The sequence below is a fragment of the Pyrgilauda ruficollis genome, unplaced genomic scaffold (genome assembly GCF_017590135.1).
Source record: "Pyrgilauda ruficollis isolate IOZ18807 unplaced genomic scaffold, ASM1759013v1 scaffold51, whole genome shotgun sequence".
NCBI classification, from domain to species: domain Eukaryota; kingdom Metazoa; phylum Chordata; class Aves; order Passeriformes; family Passeridae; genus Pyrgilauda; species Pyrgilauda ruficollis.
In genome coordinates, this window is record NW_024526711.1 from 4356004 (window position 1) to 4379164 (window position 23161).

Here is a 23161-nt window from a genome sequence, read left to right on the forward strand (position 1 = left end):
AGTTACTGCATCTGGCAGATAACTGCAGGCAGAGCTGAACCAAAGATTCCTGTCCAGCACAACCTCACCTAGAGAGTGACCCAGGTGTGTCAGTTGATGGTACAAAGAGTCACAAAAAAGAAACCTACAGCAAAAAACTGACTCAACTGCTGTGATTGAAGGACTTGGTGACAGGATTAACATTAAAAAATAATATATATTTTATATCTAGTATATGTACAGCAAATTTCACCTGTGGGGAATATTCTGCAAGATGCTGAGGAATGTGAGCAGCCTGTATAATAAATATGCTTAAGTAAGTGATTTGAACTCTAAGTCACCAACTCTCCCACCACTGCTCTCTCAAGTAACCATGTTATCAGAGGTCAAGGGAAATGCACTTATGTCAGAAATACTTCTCATATCATACTTCTCATAACCTGCAGCACCAGAAAAATGAAGACAATATAAAAAGAAATAAAAATTACCAAATTTTAGGTCACAAACATCCCTGAATGAATTATGCTTTCAAAATGAACAGTATAAACAGCATAATAAGGGTTTTTTGGTGTACATCTCAAAGTTTTCTAGGATGGTGTTATTCATTCTAAATGCAAACACATTCTCAGTTCCATATACAATGCAATTGGCTTGTGACCTGAAATAGGGCCATTTTCATTGAGACTCACTCATCACTAGGACGGTCTCAAAAATTGTTGTGGATCCCTTTCAACTCAGGATATTCTGTGATTCCACAATCATAGAAAGAAGACGCAGCTGACTAAATTCGCCTCCATTCACAGACTGCTGAGGTTCCCTAGCAAAACCCCCTGCATGGCCAAAGGGACAAAGCACTGCTCTTTTTGGATCAGACAGGGCATATATTCATGGATCATTTCAAACTGAGTTAGGCAGATCACAGTTAATGAAAACCTCCACAAAGTATTCACTCTAGCAGGGCTACACCAGCACAGCTAAAAGTCTGAAGTACAGGCTGGAATGAACACTCAAAAAACATGTATGTTATAGAGTTAATGACAAAATAAATCACTATGTATTTGGCCAAATTTCTTTCTAGGCTTCTACGTAGCTGCCTGTTCTCAGAAGTGTTTAGGTACTTTGCTGGGAAGTTCTAGAGCAAGAGAGCAAAAAGCCTTGAAAGGGCTTTAGCTTCATGCTATGCACAGATATGGGGGTGCTCCAGTTCCCACATGCATTGTTGGTGTCTTCCTAGATATTAGAATAAAACTGTGAAATTATAAGAAACAACCAGAACATCTCAAAATCACCCCAAAACTGAAGAAACCATTTGACGATGCTTTTGTAAAAACACTTACTTACAACACAGTCCTGGAAGTGATTTCCAAGCAAGCCAACTGCTGCCTGAGACAGTTTACTGGATGGTGTGGCTGGGCTCTTTCATACAGGCAGCACTTAGAGTTGTATCTAGAAAAGGAAATATAACCAAGATTCTTTAGGAGCAAACACACAAATAAAGTCATCTTTCTCTTTAAAACCTAGACCAGGTTAAAACCAGCTTTAGCAGGTCTCAGTAGTTCTTGTGCCAAGCTTCACATGTGCTGCCTGCTCACAGGAACAAGCCCCAAGGTGCAGCCAAAGCCACCCTATGGTGTATAAGCCAAGAGTGCCTGTGCCTGAGAAAAAAAACCCGCACTGAGCACATCAAAGTGGCAAACAAATGCACCCAGCTGCTTTTCTCATCTAGTTCTACTTAAAACACTCGCAGGAAATGCAAGATGAATTAGTACCAAAAAAAATGTAGGTGATTTCAGTAAGGCCAGGAATTCCAGGCACCAACTTCTATTTTCTCTCTCTTGAGTGGGTGTTCACTTGTAAATTGTAGACATGTTAGCAATTCAACGACTGAGCGAATTAACATTCAACTTAACAGTCATTGTTAGGTTGGGAGGTTATTACTGCTTGTTCTGCTAAAGTGACAGGTTAAAATACATTTGTATCTGAAAAGTTGTTTTCTACAATCCATATTCCCTGTCTTTTCGCACCAAATAATTTTCTTCCATCATGTCAACTCCTATTGTATGAACCATCACTGCCAGCTCCACCACAGCAGCTGGGATAGGTAAGGAGAAACAGTAAGGGGACAGGTGAGGAGGAGAGAGCACACAGCCCCCACCATTTCTCTTTGGGCTGCCATATTAATTTTTTTCCAGGCATTTTACATGGTTGATTTGAGACTTCTCAGCAAAAGAGCATACTTGCATTTGTAGGATTACTTTTAAAGCAAGTAAGCAAAGGCAAAACCCAAGAGCAAAGAGAGGGCTCTACTTCACCAAGTCATGAGCCTGAGAAAACTGCTTGCTATCAGGCACTGCGTGGGGCACAGAATGGAAAGTTGTGATTTCCCAGCCTTGCAGGTGATTATTATTAATGGAAAATACAAGTTTTCAAGGTTGAATTGACATACCACCACATGTTGAATTTTTGCAGACTCAGATCCATTTTGTCCTAGTAAACGAGCTTACGTCCTTCCCTCTGTGCTTTTTATTCTTTTTTTTTTTTTTTTAGGGTAGCTCACAAGCTGCTGACAACTCACACTGTACTAGGAGCTGTTCACACTGCACAAAGTGTTTACCACTCACAAGTGATGCTAAAAATTAATTTACAGTACCGCTACAGCAAGCTTTGACAAATTGTCATGTGTTGACACAGTCATAAGTTGTTGGTTAAAAAAAGTAACACTTCCCTCTTCTGCCACTTCATGTTTGAGACCAGGGATGGGCACATTATGCAAAGTTTGAGGGTTTGTAAGCTTCACAAATGTTTGGGCTTCACAAAACAAGCCTGGTTGTGAAAGTTTTTTCTCTTACAGTTAGGCATGTGTTTATTGCCAAAAAGACTCTAGTAAGAAAAAAAATCCTTTCCCATCTCCCAAGATCTGTGTGTTGTGCAAAACTAGAAGAAAAGTCTGTAAAATAAATAACCTTGCAGGATACTTGTTCTAGATAAGATCACAGTAGTGACAAATAGCCTGTATCAACTCCTTAGAGCTGCAGACACCACCCTCCTGCTGCAGAAAGGAAGGAAAAAAATATAGCTACAAGTAAGAGTTTTAATTGTTCTCAGCTGTCACACGATGTTATCTTAAGCGAAAGCATTTATTTCTTGATTCTCATATGTAGCTCTATACGGAAAAGAAAGAACTCCAGCAGTGGAATTCATCAGACAAGGTCCAAATTGATTTCCATGTACTCAAGACAGGTGTTAGTCAGCACTGATGCCCACCACAGACAACTCTTAAATTTTAACTCCTTCTCTTCTTCCTCAGGGCAGGACAAATAACCTATCTAGTTTACACTCTGGAATCAGTAATGGACACAGAGTTGTAGTCAGCTGAGGTGAGCAGTGTTTCAGTGGTGATGCAAACTTGAAACATTAACCACAAACTAGCCTAAATCCAGGGAAAGAAACAAAGCTAAGGAAAACGAGCACTCACAGCACCTGCCAAATAGGCTTTATGAGGAGCCCTTAACAGTCACTGCTTCACGTAGTGCACCTAGACATCCAGTGCTCCAGTAGCTCTCCTTGAGATCACCAAATCTCAGATCATGGACCACACAAGAATGCAGAGTAAATTCATACAGGACATTAGCTGGGCAATACAAGGAATTAATTTTCTCTTTTTCCCCTCCTTAACACTTGTACAAAATAGAGACGCTTTGAGTGGTTCAAAAGTCCTGAGGAGGGGCAACGTTTTACCTTTGTAGAACCTGTCCTATGCCTGCATCTCTGCAAGAATGACCCACCTAATTCCTCTGCAAATTCACAACATGTTACCCAAAAGAACTTCTGCAAAACATTAAGGAGGGACGAAATTTCATACAGACTCTTCACGTGCTCCCATTTCACACACCCAGTACAGAATTTCTTCACCATCTGAGACGTTACGCTGATAGATGACATACTCTCAGACAGATTTAAGGAAAGCAAATGACATTTACATTGTTATAGTCAGGATGGACGTTGCTTTGTGCTGTTGACTGAAATGAAATCATCCATGCTTCATCAGCGTAGATCGCGGTACATTCAGAAAAACACTAAAGTGGCAACTCCTACCTTCCTCCTCTAAGTAACAATAATTTATAAATATTTTCAGCGCATCACATTAAATAAATTATTTCACTGGATTCAGTCCAAGAATCAACAGAGTTGAAATAAAAGCGATTCAACTATTAAGTCAAAAACTTCAGCTGACGAGTTACCTAGGAGGTAAAAACAATTCTCCTCCACCTTGGAACAAAAGAAATAAAATCTCAAGTTTTACTGTAAGTTATCCCAACTGCCAAAATATTATTTCTCCTGTACCTTTTTACTTTGCTGTATAGAAGGGAACAAACAACTTAAATTCCCTGAGTTCTTACTTTGGGATGGAAAAAGCCCAGGACATCCAAGCCACAATCTAATTAAGAATACTATGAAGGAAAAGGTGCGACCTGAGTTTTTCTGAAGCATTTTTTGTTTGGTTTTATTTGTTTGTTTTGGGGATGCGACTTGTGAGTGTGAAGAAACTACCCCCAAGCAGAAGAGCCATTCACACCAAGTCCCTTGTGTGAGTTTGAGCTTGCTCTGCCCAACACAGGGCCAGTGCAGGAAGGGTCAGCTTTGGGGAAATGCAGACCCAGGATCTCCCGTGGCCTCTCTGCATCACACCTCGCTGCTCTGCCCTCCAGTTTCATCACAGGGAGCATAGCAGTCTTGGCTGATCCTGCAGCCACAATCCCTCAAAACTGCTGTGTGCAGGGCATCAGAAGAAAGCCATAGAGGTGACATTCATCCCAGCAAGCCATCACCAAGGTTTCAAAAGCAAAAGGGAACATATGAAGTATCCTGCTCCTTGATGATGCATGCACACAGCTGAAGGGGTAAATTCATATATTGAATATGTATACAAAATATGCACTGGTAGTCACTGCTTGTATGGGCTACAGACTGTGAAACAAACTCCCCTGGCTAGAAATTAAAAAGAAAAGGAGGATTTCAGCTTTCTTATTCCATGGGAACTGCTTTTCCAACAAGTGAGACAGGACACTAGCCCAAAGGCAAGTGACACCAGTGACTGCCTACACCATGGAATAGTGGTGGGCAATTTTTCTGTCTCTGTTCTGTGCCTGTCTTCACTTCACTGCAAAGGTCACCATGTCACCTCTTACACAGAACTCTGCTGAGCAACAGGGAAGCAGCTTAACTGACCAACCTCCTATGAGCATTGGGGGTAGGAGGAAACTTCCCAGATCTCCACTTAGTGCTTCCAGTTCTTAAGCCTTAAGAGATGCTCAAATTGCCTTGAACTAAAAGGATTTCAGTATTGGAATACTGGAGGTCCTTAAAAGACGTGTAGATATGGCACTTAGAGACGTGGTTTTGGGCTGGATTTGGCAGTCCTGGGTTAAAGGTTGAATCTTTGTAGTAAAAGGATGCTGTTTCTTTCCTGACTCTATCCCCAGAGCGGGAGGGAGCAAAGGGAAGCAGTATCTCTGTAAGCATGAAACAGTGGGAAAAAGCATTAGATTTTTGCCTTCACCTGGAGCCCACCTTGCACTTCCAGCCCTTTCAAGCAGAGGAAACTTGGTGGTCCTGTGGAGAGCGTAATGACTTGAAAGCCAACATATGAGTCATGCAAAGATCCCTCAGGAGGCAGACTGGGAACTGCCTGCCCCCTCCCCACCACAAGTGTACTCACATACATGTACATGGACACTCCCCTCCTCTGCCTTTTTTTTAAACTGTATACACTAGTGTATTTTTCACTACTTTCTTAGCATGACATCCATTGCATGGTATGTAACAATCAATGCCAACAATATCTATAGCACAGGAACATGTAATTCACTGAAACAGGACTTTCTTCTTCTCCAGCTTCTCATAACCTGTTTTGTTATATAAATCCATCTGACTTCCTGCTTGATTTGGATCTATTCAGATCAAACCTTTACTAAAGCCAGAAGCATTTTGTTTTTAACAAATATATTCTCATCCTCCCAAATCAAATCTCTACTTCCAGGAGACAATGTCATCCAATTTTTATGGTAGTGTATTCCTTCTAAGCAAATGAACTTAAAAATTCAGTTAAATGGTAGTGTACAGCTAAAGGGCTATTTTATCCATCACATGGCAAAAATCATTCTTTGTACAGCATCTGTACAAATATCCATAGGATTCTCTCGATATTTTTGAGCCACCTCAGGCCAGAAAGGTAACTAGGTAATGAAGAAAATCATGTCAAGTTTTATGAGATCTTTAGTAAAATGGCTTAAATTGAGCCATGTAGGCTAATACAGTCTGAAATCCTCCTCTATATATTCCACACAGCAGACTCTTGTCTGTGCAACCTAGTTAAAAGTCAGGAGAAGGAGACAGTTGAAAACCTTGGTGACCTTCTGATCCACAATCATTTCCACAGGAGAAATCACTGCAGGAAAGGTACAAGTCAAAGTAGTTAACTAGTAGTGTACACTCCACCTTCAATACCTGCTGATAGTGACAACTCCATTAAAAGATTAACATATTCCCGTGTCTTCTGAGGCAATTCTTCTTTATGGGGTATTCAAGGATCCACAACCCCATTTATATACACTCTGCCACTTCACCCAAAATTACAAAAGCATCAAGTTTCAGGAGTTGCTGAGCTGAACTGAAGACATGTTCAAGGTTCTGTCTGTAGCAATGTGGACACCAACACTGGCAACGTAAACACTGAAGAGGCACGTGCGTATATGCAAAAATTTCATTCAGCACAAAGAAAAGCAAAACTAGGACAGAAGGATCCTAAATTAATCCAGTTCCCGTCTTCCCACTGACTTCCCTCACCATTGGAAAGACTTTGGTTTGGATTTTAGTCAAGTCTGGTTTACAGTGCTCAACTTTGTGTGTCATAAAAAACCACCAACCCTTGCTGGAACGTCTTACTCATTACACAGCCCTGCAAAAATTATTAGCTACGATACAAGGCATTTCCCTTTGGGGACCAGAAAGGGTGAAGAAAGGGATGTAGAGTGACAGCTTGTGGTTTCTAATGCAGCAGCAGGAAAAAAAAAAAAAAAAGCAAAAGGAATACAGGATATAATGTGTTTACATTTGTCAAAGCAAGTTTCCTGGAGACATGGAGGGTCCATGCTGCTGAGCTGTCACTTCTGCTTGAAACTGCTGCCTCATGCTATCGGGAGGTCAGTCACTGACCTACTTTCTGATAGGACTGAATTAATTTGCTACTTCTGTACACAAACCTTTTTTATTTTTTTTAAAGGAATACTTAACAAACCCAGAAAAAGCTTCCTTTTATCCAACTTGGGGCTTCAACTGGTGCTGTGCAAGGCTATTACATACCTTGGCATGGGGCCCAGTGTGCTTGGGCTGCTTATTCTTTTGGAAAAATCTGTACAGAGTGTTTTAATGAGTTGACGTTGCAAATAACGTCTTTCCTTTTTGAACTCCTACACCACACTAATACCAGCGATTTAACCCACTACACACAATAAGGGAGGCCAGCACTCAAATAGGCTGTGCTTTGTCTAGGCTGCTCCTGAAATAGATGCCTACCACTACAGGATTAGCTCCCCAAATAGACAGATGCATGGCAAAATACACTTAGAGGATTAAAACATAAAGTTATTAATAGAAAACAAGATGAGTAGGTGAAACTTATGAACTAAACACCTACTAATCCAATCACGCCCTGCACCTGCACAGAGCCAGCTAACCAGTGCTCACCAGGAGATGCTGGTATGCTAGGAGCCCTTAAACTAAAAAGCATTCTTCTCAGAAAGTGAAGAGGCAGAAGTAGTAGCAAAAGACATGCCACCTGCTTCCCCTCTTTGCTTAATGGCTACCTACATGCACATAATGTCACTACCCAATATAAATCCATGGTTAAGGGTTTTTCACAGATCTTTCAAATACCTGGACCACTGAAATACTAGAAGTCAGCTCTTGAAATCATCCTTAACATCCATTGAAAGCTTCATTGCTCGGGTGGACTCCTCTTCCCAGGTCTCTTGTGGGTAGCAGCACTGCTGTTTGGAAACGGGACAGCCATGTATCAATCCGTGAGAGCAGGGCCATTCCGCGTTAAGGCTCTGGACTGACATTTGGAAGACGAGACCTCTTCTGCAACTTGGTCTCATATGCTCACCTCACCCTCCATCTGCTAAGCAAAGATAAGGATCTTCTCCAAATGCTTGGCTTGCTTAGTACCAAAACATCGTGGGTGAGACTCACACTTTCCTTTGCATTTCCCCAGGGACCAGTCTAATAATAGAGGAGGTAGTACTGACTACCGTAATACAAGACGACTATCAGTCTCACAACAGATTTATGATCACTCGAGTTCCTGGACTTGATTAGGTTCGTGTTGCCAAAGATAACTATGCCAAACCTAGCACTTGCAACTGCAAATGCAATCTTGTCAACCTTTTTAGCTTTCATCTGTGCATATTTACAAGCCCTGAATCTGAAGTTCAAATAAATCCAGCAATTCACTCAAACCCACCAGGATTTGAAAACATTAGGGAAGTGTCAAGATGTCATTGAGCTTGTTCTGCAGAAAAGAGTGCTTTATAGTTTCAGAAAGAAATAGACAAGGGAGCTATTTAACGAGATGGTGGCATATTGAAACATGGATAGATAAGTAATTAATAGCTACCTTCTCTAAGTGAAAACTTTTCTGAGTGAAAAATCAGCTCATATGAAAAACTACAAGTCAACTGCTGCCATTTTTGGATGGATAAGAACTGTCATGCATGTTAGCATCTCCATTACCATGAAGGATTTTACTCCTTTAAGCAATTCACAAAGACTTTCACACAGAACAGCATGTGGGAAGCAAGGAACTAACAGAAGGAGACACCAAAGAAATGTTGATATTTGCAACTAGAATTCTAATGAAATATGTTATCAGGAAGACATGAACACAGGAGAGAACTTCTACCATGAGAAGCTGAAGCTTTAGTTCCTTGCAATCAAGAGTAACTACACAATTGCATGGGTGCTATTATTAGTGTACAAAATATTGGCCAAATAATCTCTTCATGTTGGTAGCTCAAAATATTCAATTATTTCAAAAGTCCAATATTCAAGCAGCAGATTAGCTAGTTAAGAATTCTCTTAACCCTGATGTACAGGTTTCTTTACCAAATTTCTATACAGCTTCAAGTGCAACATATGGCACCTTAAAGTAAACAAACAAGAGAGGGAAAAATAGTCATGCTTCAAGAAATAGAAAGTATAAACCTATTAATTAAGCATTTAATTCCTTTTATCCCTCATGTCTGTCTTCACAGGCTCTCTCAGCAATCAACCAATTTTGGGATTCACTGCTGTCATGCCAATCGTGGCAGTACTTCAGCTCAAAAGGCACTGTCAAACACAGTGAAGTCTCCCTTCAGCTTGTTCCCACACTGGTGCTGTGTAAAACACACACACTGCCTGGCAAGGGGAGCTGGGGGTGAGGCTTCATCTGCCCTAGTTCCAAGAACTGCAGACCCGCCCCAGCTGGCAATGGCACAAGTGAATCACACCAATGGTCGAGACTTTGTGCTGTAGAAACCACCTCACACCCTCCTATACAACACATAAATAGAACCCAGTGGTGCATTTTTGTCCAGCTTAGTGGTGGATTTGGCAGTGTTGGGTTAAAAGTTGGACTCAATGATCTTAAAGGTCTTTTCCAACCTAAACAGTTCTATGACTCTTTTCCAACCTGCACATGCCTTGGACTGAGGCATACTGTAAACATGAAAAAATTTCCCAGCATTTCACTGTTACAGCTCAATCTCTCACTTGAATCCATGGACATCATCTCCCGTACTTCACCCAGCGATGCTGCACACAGAGCACAAGGAAGGATATGGCAGACAGATTCCCTGTTGTGAAGGAGAATATACGTCTTTCTCATTCTAACAGTTTGTTTTCACAGTGGTCCTGTGTTCCTGTGGGAACTGGTGTTGGCAGAAATCAAATTGTAGGTCAGGGCTTATAAGGCTTTGAAATATATAAGGATAGTTACTGACAATGAGCTGTGCATTTTTTTCTGCTGATTTGGGCAAAGAAGGCACTACTGATGTCCTGACCATAAATTGCATTTAAAATGCACGTTTGGCTGCCTCACCTGAACTATCCCTGCTTTCTGTCCCTAGTATGCTCTGGCCTGGCAGATACTCCCAAGCAGCTTGTGGCAGTGGCCACCTGAAGCCAGTGACCCAGGCTACTGGCTCCTGGGGCAGGGACTGTCACCCAGCACACAGTGGAGCAGGGCTCAGACTCACTCAGCCTCTGGGCATCACTGCAGCACAAATGAGGAAAACCTAAATGCCAACAAAGCGCAGATACTCAGCCCTGCAACAAGAGCACACTTTACTGCAAACACTTTTTATCCCAGAGCTTGAAATAGAAATTTCTGTGACAAAAACTTCACAATGTGAAACTCTGTATTAAAAAACCAGCAAGCTGCACTGTTTGGCATCTTGTATTCCAACCCTTGTGAGAAGTCCAAATAGCTCAAATACAAATCTGTAATATTGCTCTCTGAGTAACAGCTATTTTAAACCAATTTTGGCAGACACTAACAGTTGTAAGCAGGATGCCAGCTGTATGGCTCCTTGAGTCCTTCTCCTGGATCCATCCAGCCAGCAGCAGTGACAGAATACCCTCCTGCTCTGCTAAGGAAACTCTGACGCTTTCATCTTCCCTCCAGCCCAAATGCGCCAGGTTCCTGCAGCAAGGAGAGCTTGCCTTTGCTGCCCCAAGGATAGAGGAATATCACCTATAAAAATCAGAATCTTCCAAGTTTTAAAAACTCCCTTTCCATAAAACAAGCCTTAAAAAGAGAATAGACCAATGAGCTGCACAACATTTTTTACAGGCACTCATTTGAGATGACCCACATAATTAATTCACTTGACCATTTCACATTTCCTAAGTTATAGCAACAAGCAGTATAAAAGCTTTTACAATCAAGAACCATTTTTGCTTTATGTATAAAAGTGCCTCATGTAGTTTGTCATTTATCAGCAAAAAATTAACATCCCCACACAATACATGGACTGTGATATTAATTTACAGATACCTGAGCATCAAACACTTGCTGATCCTGGTCATTTCCCCATGCCTCTTTACCCTTAACAGCAGCCTCCTCTGAAATCTCTGTGTTCATCAGCTTTCCAAGCTCCAGCCAACCCAGAAGTGTGGCTAGTACACAACTTGCCATTTAGCAGTTTCCTTTCCCTGTATCTCCAGGCTACACAAAGCTCTCATCCCAGACTCCTATCTGGGACTTCATGATGGGAGGGTAAGATTATGCTTTGTGACCCCACAGCACAAGCTACACTGCATGAAACTAAAGATAACAAAATATAAGTAAAAATAAGGAAAGGTGTACAATAAGTAAATCCCACTTTTTCAATGCACACCACAGGAACACACATATCCACAAAAGGGATTAGGTACTATATCCTTGTTGGACGGAGGGAGGTGGAGAGGTCAAGCCAGAAAACCTGACAAGTAAAAGCAGAATTACTCAACATAGTGATGGCACTGCAGAAAGAAGGAAATTTTTTTGCACAACTGCAGCAAGGCCTGCAGGGACAGGGGGAAGTGGAGGGGGTGGGAAGGGATGATGTTCACACAGCAGTGCTGGCAGAGTGTGAGGTCACTCAAAGGAGGTCATGTCATTCCAGCAGAAAACCCTGCTGGAATTATCCTACTGGGCAAGAACGATCATACTCACAGGAAGACTGCAATGTGCAGTCTTGGTCAAACTAAGTAACCCAGGACTCCAGCTATGGAAAAACAAATCCCAGGAAGCAAGGCCATTCCCAACAAACTGGACACAAACAGACTGCAGCTGCTGAAAACACATAACTGGAGTGACATAATATTAGAACACATTTTTATGCTTACTAAGACAACAAAAAACCCAAGCTTGAAGCTGTATTTTGGGCACACTAGCTCAAACTATCTTTAGACAGGAAAAATGTTTGCGTGTACAGATGTTCCAGCAGGCACGGAGACCAGAGAGCTGGAAAAAGCACTCGCTCACTTCCGAACCTTATAAAAATCGTCTGTTGCAAATAAGGGTGGGGATAAATACACCAGGCAATGCGAAACAAAATAAAAACAAAAAGCAGGCAAGAAGCCAGTAGCTGGTCAGGGATTGGTGGAGTATAGTGGCTCCATGCCTTCTCCAGCTTTACTTCTCCCAACAGATGTTTCCAGGTGTTATCCCCTCCTGCAGTCCCCCTGCTATGTTTTACTCTTCCTGCCAGCTCTTTCATCCAGCTTTCTATCTCACTTTCACAGCTGCTCTTTTGGAAGCACGATTGAAACTATAAATTCACGTCTACACATCTGTAACAAAAATAGTGTTTGTAAAAGCTATTCTTCTTCCCTATCGATGGTGGCACAAATGATACAGAATTGCTGGCAATTCAGGGGTCTCACTGCAGCTTTAATCACTGATCAAGACAGACAGGAACACTCTGTCTCACAAGGAAACAGTAATAATGAAACTTTATATATACATATATCTTGGAATTACTTCTATTTGTGAAGAACTGAAAGATACAAGAAATGGCCTCAAAGCTCTTTTTCTGTGGAACAGCTATTATTTTTAAAGTAAAATATAATTATCACCCTGTTCCAGAAAAGATATCTACATTCCTTCTCCTTTGCCCTCTTGGATGTGAGGAAATCCTTGGGGCCACAACTGAAGCAAGCAATGCTTTCAAGATCTCTAAAGTGACTCAAGCGAGCCGACAGTACAGAAGACTCTGCTCACCTCATAAGCTCCAAATCTTTCTTAATCTTCAGCCTGTGGCAAAGCAGAAATCCCAAAGCTTGTGCTTTGGGCTCGATACAGAAGTGACCATTCCTGCAAGCAGTGCTTGTAGAAGAAAACTGATTTGCATGGAGGCACATCTCCTTTGGGTTCAATTTGCCTTTATGGCATATAAATCAGCCATGGGCAAGCATTGGGTTAATATTGGCAGGGCAAATTCCAGGCATGAAGCCCTAGGAGAAAAAGCATAGCTTTGGGTGATGGAGATTGGTCACCAGCCTGCTGTTGGTAGGGTAATGGAGGAACCAAATAAAGAAACACAAAATTGCACCGACAGGAGCAAAAAGAGATTGCAAAGAGACTGATTTAAAAAACCAAGAAAGAGCTAAAGCAGGGAAGTTTGACAAACAGGGACAGTGCTTGTGGAAGAAGCTGACATGGCATTTTTATAACAAAAGCAGGGGAGTAGGAGCAGAGTTCAGCACTGGACCTGGAAAGGACTGGTCTACCCTGGTGACTGCCTCTGCCTCCAGGAGAGGCTGGGAGCTCTCCTAAGCTCCTTGGATCTCTGTGTGACCAGCAACAGAGGGCTCTGCTTGCAATGGGTGTGCCATGCCACTGCTGCTACAGCATGACAGCAGCTTCCCAAGATGTAAGGGAATGCCTGTGATTCCAGTGCTGCAGTGGTATTTGCTGCAATTTTTCTTAAGGTTTTCATAGTTAGCTAAGCCACTATTGCTTTTATTGAAATTCATACATGCACACAGTACTTAAGAGAGAGAAGGGCGAGAAAACAGAAGCTGAATTGAAAGTTCAGCTTCTTTTAACTTAATTTGTTAGCAGGTTCATCATCTTTTTTGACAGAATAATCTTTCCACGGTGAATTATTTTCACTGGAAAAAAAGAGGAGACCAACAAATTGCTGGATAAAATTTGTGCTTTAAATAATAAAGCAATTAATGGCATTTTAGCAAGCACACATTCTTCTCTCCAGAAATAAAATCCCTATTTCATCTCATCTAAATTGCTTGGTCAGCTTCAAATAAGTGCAATATAAATCTCCTTCCCATACTGCTGCTGTTATCTATGATAAAGGGAAGAGACAGAAGGTAATCCTGTGTTCTGTATTCACTGACACATCATTTTCATGCTACACTACACTGTAATTTATTTCTAATGGGATAAACCTCTTGTAGTCTTCCTGCATTATTCAGCCACACACACATCCCCAACTGGTACCAAGATTGTAGGACTGGCAGGTGCAACACACAGGGACCCTGCTTGGTGGATTTAGGATGTCTGCTGCACATTTCAGCAAAGCTACAGCTGTGAAAATAAACAGAGAGACTGTATAATTAAGGTACGCTTTTATTCCTTCCCACCCACTGCCTCCTGCGAGCAAGGCAGTCAAAGAGTATGACACTTTTCAGTACTTGTAATTTCCAACTAAACTTCTCATTTTTTATCTAATCAGTTTGAGATGATGCAAAAAGACATGTGGAGCTGTGAGAGATTAAAGGACATGGAAACCAGTTGAAAGTGAGAAGTCCTTACGGTCTTAGCCACAGCCTTTGTTTAATACAAAGGAAAATATCTTTGATGCTCTTTCTCCTGTCCTCATCAAGAGGAATACAAGAAGTAAGTAAACCAATGTATGAAAATCAAGCTAGGGCCATGAAGAGCTACAGTTTTGTTTACAATATTTTCATATCATTTTGCAGGAGGAGATAAAACCTGTGGCTCAAGGCTTAGAAAAACTTCCTTCAAATTAAAAGTTTGAACTGAATATCCAGTTATTCCTGATGCAATCCCGAAATGGATAGGTGCAAAGAGAAGGCTACCTATGATATTCCTGCAGAAATTAATATGTTTCAGAGAACATCCCCATTAATTTGCACAACACTTTTCTCTATCAAAATGTGTAAGACCACCACAGATACTTAAGCTTCTGCCAGTTAATAAACACTATTATCAAGCACCATGACTTAAAGAGACAAGAATCTCAGTTTTACCATGCCTTTCACACCCACCTCTCTAGCTCTGCTGATAGCTACACTCACATACAGAGGACATCTCACAAAGTAAAATATTGTCTAATTCACTGTCTACTGTCTGGCTACTTCTACAGCTCTATCACTCCAGCCATTTGCAAAAGGATTAATTTTGTCTGATCCAGATGCAAGGTAGAAACTTGCACTGTGACAGTCATCTCTCCAGATTCCCTTTACTGTCAATGCAAAGTGACAGTTCCTTCCAGGGCACATGTCACACCACTGCAGGTACCCATCTTCGAGGTGGTGAATGAACACCTTGCTGCCCAGGGAAGGGACTAAGAGCCCCACTGTGGCCACCTGCACAAACTCCAGCTCAAAAGGGCCTGGAAGCAGGAGAGCTGGATCTGGTCTCCTGGGCAAAGGTCACTCACAGGAGTGTTTCAGCTGCTTTGCCATCTCCAGCTGGACTGGGGTCCTCAGTGCACCCCAAGCCCCTGGGAAGGATGGCGACAGCAACAGCCAGTCTGCAGAGAATGGGAGGGAGAAATACAACACCAGGAACCAGCAGCAGGGCTGCAGCTGCTTTATATTGCTTCTTGCTGCAGATTATGAATGCTAGCTCTGGTTTACCAACAATTCATGCTTCAAAAATTTGATAAAATACCCCAAAGGCTAATTCCTCCTGAACTCCATCCCTGCGCCACAATCCATTTGTATTATGACTTTGTTCTGGGGACATATGTGCAACCACTTATGTGAGGGGCCCAAATGACTTGATCCAGCCCAGCCTGGGCAGGCAGTGCTGCCCACGTCCACACTGGGACACACTGGGTTGAAGGGAAATGGTCCCAATGAGGCTGGCTACTACTTTCGCAGGGATTCCAGCTGAGATCCTGCGAGTGAAGCTCCCTTCAGAAACCACCAAGCAACCTTGCCAGATGCTCCTGGAGCTCCACAGAGCCAAGGCAGACCTCGGGCAATCAGGTCTGGTTCCACAGCAAGGCCCAAGCTCTGGCAACAGACCTCTGCTGCATCCCAACCTACCTACAGGGTTTGCTGCCAGTCTGTATTCTGATGTCTGCTGATGTCAACATTGCAAATACAGTAGATCCTGTGCTCATTTAGGTTTTACTCATCTGAAACTCCCTCTTAAATGCAATCCAGATGAGCTCCTTGGCATGGATAGCAGCTGCCCTTACTGTCTGCAGCCTCACTTAGCAGACTGTTTTCAAAGGGGAGCAGAATAATTTTAGATAGACTGCCTTTCACTGTGGTTGGAAAGGGGATCCGTGATCATGCTCCCAAGGTCATACCCTGCTTTCTGAGCATCTCTGGGGAGAAATAGCAGCATAACTCACCACCAGCTCAGGAAAACACTGTGGGTGTCTTTACTGAGCTACTTATGTTGCCTGCCAGTTCTCAATGGCAAAATGCATGGCTTAGCTCCTCCCTGCAAATAGGTGACTTTGCACTTTGTCACCTGGCTACAGTCACAAAAAGATGGTACCATGTGAAGCGTGCAGGTGTGTCTGCACCTACTGCCACAGCTCACCCTGCTGCTGCAGAGGGGGCCAGCTGCATGAAACAGGGCAGGCTAAAAGCAAACCCTCAAAAGAGATGCTTGGTCCCAGATTCATAGTGCCCAGGAGCCACAGCTACCCTACAAGCCTACAGGGGGAGAACCGAAAGGGCTAAATCTGGCTAGATACCCCCTGGTCGTGGTAAATGGCAATAAATGTCTTTGAGGCATGTGCAGGTAAAAAAGCAAGCTTAAATCTGGGAGAAAGACATTGGGATTCTCGCTCCAAACACAGAAGAAAGCTTTGGTTTGGGTGCTAGAACAGTCTCCCTAGGCACAGGGCTGGGATCTTCTCACCTCAACCTTTCAAACCTAGGCTGAATGAGCTAAGAGCTTGGCTGGAAAAGCAAGAGCAGATGATAGAATCAGTCTTTACTGCCTTAAATTTTTAACTGTCTGAAAAACCAGCTTCTTATCCAATAGGCAGGTGAGACTAGGAATTTGACGGCTGTGCCCCAGCGTAGAAGTCAAAAGAAAAGCAGCAGAAGGGAGGTAGCACAACTGGCCTAGCAAGAGGAGTGCAAACTGCTTCAGCCCTGACACACCAGGTGCTAAGATGCAGTGATAAAAGCAAGAGGAATGAATAGGGTCTGGTAATTTTTCTAAGAAAGCAGGGTTTGCATACAGGAACCAGAATTATAAAGAACAAATAACTGAAGAATCTATTTGTAGTATTGATTAAACAACAGCATGGGATGTTATTTTTGTCCCTATGTTCTACAAACTGGACTAAAATTGCGGAACCTAAACATTTTTTTTACTGTAGTAACAGCCACCATCTAAAACACCAGCTGAACTAAACTCACAAGACTGTATTAAGCATAACACACAAGCACTTTGTACATCCAGTACAAAGCTAAGGGCTATCTTTCACCTCTGAAGACAATCTGTAGCTACACTCTTACACCATGTAAATATTTATTCATAAATAAAGCTAAAAGCAACTTCTTTATTCTCAATGCAGTGTGTGAAACACGTGGGGCTTTTTCCATTTCCACAGAAACTTACTTCAGTTACTAGCCCCTCAGGACAGCTTGTGAAACTAGAAAAAGTAGTGTACTGTCCACTGCTTCTAATTAAAATCTTACAGTATTGCGGTCAGAGAGCTCTGGAGAACTGGTGAGGTCGCGTGATTTCCTTGAGGTCAGACAGCAAAAGCACACTAGACCAGGGATGACAGATTTCTTGGCTTGTCCATGCAACGCAGCCCTCTGCAGCCTGAGCCAGAAATGCCGTCACTGGGAAGCTCTGGTTCCTCTCAGTAACGTAACTTTAAATAGTCTAGATCTTTAAAGGAGAAAATCCCATGTAAGCACACCCTCCCCCCCACCACTCCCCCGAGGGTACCAAGAGTAACTTTTTCCCCTAAAGCCTTCTTGCACCTGCAGATGTTGCTCTGGGAGCCAATGTGGCTCCAAAGTCTGTGCCAATCTTTAGCCACTCTCTGCAGTTTTTCTGTATCGCTGAGTGCCAGTATGCGTTCACACTCCAAGCAATATCTGCTCTGACCATTTGTATGTTCCTCCAGCTGCTTGAGAGCCCATCTGCTCAGACAGGATTGCTGGCTCCACTCACTGCACACGACCCAGGGTTTCCATTGCTTACCCTGGAGAACTTGAGGGACACACTGGTGAGGAAGTGGCAGATCTTTGCATTTGTGACACATTCACTCCGTCTGTTGCTTAGTATTTTCCCCAGGTATTTACCTCTGGAGGCATGAGATGTCTTTGCCTCTGGTGAGTTTCCAATATTCACATCCACATGTTAATATGGAAATAACATCTGAGTGGAAGACTCCTAGTTTGGTCTTTACATTTGTATTTTCAATGACTAATTTTGTTTAAGTTGGTAAACGCAGCTGTTGCCTTGCCAGTTGGTGACATTTCCTTTTGGACTTCCCCCCTGGTTGGTGTGTCTCTGCCAAGACATGCAAATTGACTCATTCCTTGTATTCCTTTGCCTTTTTATACAATGCTTCAGTAGGAATTTGCAAAAGGTCTCTTGTGATTTGTTTCCTTAAATAATTATTAGCCCTGCAATGCCAGACAGTCTTTTCTTACATGTTTTTTGAACTGCCACTTAAGCAACCCATGCTCAGGATGCTGGATCTAACTGATGTAACAGCTCACTATACTACATCCAGCTGTACTTTTTCTTATGGTAACTTGGCCATGTCACTGTCCACTCAACAGCAACCTTAAACTGGTTGACAGAATGCACACTGGTTTTACACCAGCATTATCCATGATGAACCACTCACACAGCTCCCTACTTGCTTCAATGGCTTGAGCTTGTCAGTGACTTCACTGCCATTATAAATACATACTTGAAAATAATAGATTAGTCTCCTGAAAAAGGTAATAAACATATTCTCACCAAGAGCTCCAAACAAACAACTGCGTCAAACTGGCAGGTGATCAGCCTCAAGCCAGGGAGGAGGAGGCTATCCAAAATCTGGATAGCAGAGGCCATCCAAAAACCTGGCCACTGCTTTATCTTCCTAAGTGAAATGTCTGAACTGAAGCTGTAAGAGAAATAAATTAGAATCTCCATTCTTCATTTTGATTTGTTTTTTTTTCATTTTTGATGTTTCTACCAGTGAAAGGAAGAGAAGTTCTCTTCAACTTTTGCAATCGCTTGCATCACCTTTCTGAAATACTTTATCTGAAATGCAATTTCTTTGTATTAGTTGGATTATGTTAATTTTTTCATATTCCTGTGTTTCTTACAGAACTCAGCAACTACTCATTCAACCATTTTTCAGCAATGATCTCTACCTTCATCTGCTCCAAACTGTGGTTTTAGATAGCTTTTCACATCTGCCTTTGTGCTGTGAGACAGCATTTCTACTTCGGGATTTTCAGTTCCTTTGGCAAAGTCACAGTGCTCCTCCCACCATCATCATCCTTCTCCAGTCACTAAATAGCTTTCACTTGCTAACCTCAGACAGGCCTATTGGCTGGTAGAACCTGACCTGTTGAGAAAAGGGAATAACTTTTTCAGGAGCTACATCAGCTTCTTGGGCAAGGCTATCTTCTTATTTCTCTTGGAGCCTCTGTTCTTGTTCTGAAACTGATTTTGCTGATGATTTCGCTGGATGCATTCAAATGTCCAATGTTATTTTGATATTTGCATTCTTGGAAAGTCCACTATCTGGGATAGCTCAGCTGCAAACCAGTTACATTCTTAGCAACATATGGTATGTTCACTTAAGTAGTAATACTAATTTACTAATTCTCCTGCCATTTTTTATTTTTAATTTCTTTTTTTTATCACCACAAAAAAAAAAAAAAATCACTTCTATTGCATGCTAAGATGTGCTGAAGATAAACACTGTGTTTGTCTCCAATATACTCAAACCACAACAATTCCACCAGCCGCTGTGGGGACACTTTTACACTACATCCAGCCATCACCAAGAGCACAGAGAGCAGGCAGACTTCTGCCAGGCCCCACATTATTGCTTTGGAGACAGAAGATGACACTTGGCCATTGATTCCTCTGTTCTGTCACTGGCCCTAACCCCAGGAAAGTCTCCCTTTTAGTAAGCAGATGTCAGCTAAGGAATTTGGTCCAAATCTGCTGACAGCTCTTATCTCATCGCAGTAGTTGTCTGTTGGTAATACTGTGTAATTGTCATTTCATGTACTGCGTTTGAAATCTAGTTCAGAGCAATCGACCACTAATTGTTTCCCAGTCTACAAGCTATTTTTCTGCTGTGGAATCATAATTAATGCTACTCCCTCCGAGTTATCATCATTGTGCTTCATGAATATATTATAGCTTTGTTTTCATTCTTAAGATTGCTCTTCATCAATTCCTGGTCACAGACAGTTTGCTTACTCAAAGGATTTTACTTACTCTATTCCTCCATTTCCTTCACCTGCATCTCTTTTGTTGTTGCAGCCTTTATTTCACTGTTCCAGAAACCTACTTTCTGTGGTTATTTTTTTTTCCAAACCTTTCCCTAAAGAATTCTTCAGAGGCTTGCCTGGCTCATGGCTTTCACCAAAGCAGGTCACGTAATGTCACCCAAGACAGAGTCTGCTATTTACCTGGCAAGTATTTTGCTGGAACAGCTACCTTGCCATCTTCCTCTAATTTGCCTCTTTTCCAAGGACAGATTCTTTGCCTGTAACTGAAGCCCAAACATAAGAGTGTTGTATCATCACAGCCACAACATTTGACCCATTCAGTTTGGGCCATGAGACTCTAAAACCTTGCTCACAGCAAGATCAGTTGAAGCCTTGGCCTCTGGGTTCAAGTGGCAGCCATGCACTGCCAGCTGCTAAGGGAGCACAGCAGTTTTCCTGTCACCTACATTCTACTTGGTAAGGATGCTGCAAGATGAAAAGATTCCGGGTACTCACATTTTACAGTAACAGCAGCCATTTCAATAACTGGCTTAAAAAAGAAACCACATCTTACATCTCAGAAATGGCTGTGTTCTGTCTCCAGAGCTGGTGTAAACTGTTCATACCTTCTTCTGCATGACATTTTGCACTGCCTCCCTCCCTCACTAAGGGACACCCAGTACACTAAGAGGTTAGTAGTTATCACCACCTGAATCTTATGCAGGTTCACATTAGGACTCCCTAAATATGGTGAAACACAGAAACTTCACACCTATCAGAGCCCAAGAGAAAAGTTCGTAATTTTTTTTTTTTGGCTACTGAACTAGCTCATATTCTTCTACACTTACGGTGCTATTTGGTTCAGCAGATGGAGAATTATAAGAATTTTGCCAACAATTTTTACTGCCTCACATGAGAGATGTTAGCTACACTTGAGCCCCACGTGACACAGTAATTTTGGACCTATGGGTTTGGATACCCTAAACTGCTAAGGGAAGAGCAGACTTTGCACTTGATCGGTCAGGCCACAGACCTGAAATAGTAACATTCAACAGCCAGGTTTGAGGGAGAGCCAAAATGGGCCAGCAGTGTTGAAAAGAACAGCTGCTCATCCTTGCAAAAAGCCCCGTCTTTGAGGGAGACACACTCTACAGAGAGGAAGGAAATTTATCCCGGGGGCCAGTACCTGGGACCTGCTAAATCACTTTTCCACAGCAAAACTGTAGTGGGTAACTACTGACGAAACGAGAGATGAGGAAGCCAAATCAGGATGTTAGGGACTGCTATGAAAATCCACAGGATGGACAATGGATTAGGTCAGTGCATGGAGGTCCATCTGCACTGAGGGTGTCATCATCTTTGGGACCAGCCAAATGGGGTAGGAGATGGGGTGGGGAGAGGGAAGAACAAAAAAACATGGTTTGGGGTAAAAGAGAGTTTTCTGGTTAAAAATGAGACAAAAAAAATTTACTATTTCTGAGATACTGGGAAATGAGTGGCAGTCTTTTCATCATAACGGAAGACAGAAACAGGGAAGACAAAGAAGGTATGTTCAGAAGAACATAAAAACCAGAGATGTATTTGCAGATAACAAGCTCTCAAGTAGTATAAATACAGTCTGAGCAAGTGCAACTAATATATAGCTTGCTTTTAAAAAGACAAAGCATCTGCATTTTACCTCTTCATGTTAACACACTGGAATAAACAGCTATGGAAAGCAAACAACAAGAGACCTGGGCTGTGTTAAAAACTTCCTTGTATAACCCAAACCACTACTTTGTGCCTCAGCTTATATACACATAAAAGCTGTATATACTACAATTAGTGTCTGTAAGGTGAGTTTAATTAAAATTTGGTGGTTGCAGTACTGTTTCAGTGTATAACTTTGAGAAAAGTTATGCAATTTTTGCCATTTATGGTTATCTGGTACATCATTTCCCCCTAGAAAATACACTTTTTTTTGAAAGTACAGAGCATAAAAAAATTGTGTTTCTGAAAGAGAAAGAGGCTGGAATCCACTTGTTCAAATCCAGACTTTAAAATCACATCAGCGACACCCCTAGACAGTCTGGGCCATCACATTGTGGAGTTACCTCCCACTGAGAAAGAGTGACCAGCAGGAGATACAGGACATGGCCAGTGCCTGTCTGCACTAACTCCCTACACCAAGCGTCCAGGAAAGAACTTCCAGTGTAGTTTTTCACAAGTCAAAGGCAGGTGTCTGAGTATATATACAGGTGTCTGAAAAATCTGTGGCTATTAGGTCTCAGAGGAAGCAAAGAGAAATCTGAAGGAAGACTGAAATGACTATTTCAGATTCCCAGGAGAACAGCTAGCTTCTGTTGCCCCAAGTAATAACAATATTGCTTCATTTGCTTTGATTATGAATTTCAATTTTGTGATACCTGATTTTCTTTGCTTAGCCTCCTAATGGCTAGACAACAATTCTGTGCATGACTGCTGCAATTTTTTTTCTATATCTTGATAATTACACCTCTTTGATGGAGCGTGTTTTAATAATATTTAGAGATAAGCTGAGCTGCCGTCAAACCCATCGAGACTGGGTTTGTTCTCAGCTTTTGATTTTATTAAGCGCAGGCATGGAAAGGAAAGAACTGAAGCATCAGGCTCAAACAGGAATGAGCTCCAACCCCTGCTCCCAAAAGCAAGAACTTTGAGATACGTGGCAACCCCAGAAAGCATACGGGGCCACCTTCGCCTTAGTTAAACTCCAGCACTTCTGTAACTCTCTTGCCTTCCATTTTAACACCTGTTGAGCAGACAGAAGAAGAAATACTTGGGGGAAGAATGCCAAGGGAAGACTTCCTTGCAGAACATTTTTGTTTCGTTGTTCATTAGCAGGTAGGCGACAGCCATACATATCAACGTGGGTGAGCACATGGGGCTTTCATGGAAGACAGAGTGCCAACGTTAATTCCCAGGAGAC

The 23161-nt window shown here is 42.2% G+C and overlaps 1 protein-coding gene across 3 annotated transcripts in view; it reads right to left on the bottom strand.

Moving 5' to 3' along the window:
• Positions 1–23161, bottom strand: part of BACH2 (BTB domain and CNC homolog 2) — a 186611-nt gene that overhangs the window by 100584 nt on the left and 62866 nt on the right. The window contains exon 3 of one of the 3 annotated variants that reach the window (XM_041480363.1): positions 1321–1425. The exons of 1 other annotated variant lie outside the window; for it this stretch is intronic. The gene's annotated coding sequence lies outside the window, so the exon portion shown is untranslated. Of the gene's footprint in view, positions 1–1316; positions 1426–23161 lie in introns of all 3 variants that reach the window. One more of the 3 variants, XM_041480362.1, reaches the window with a different exon arrangement.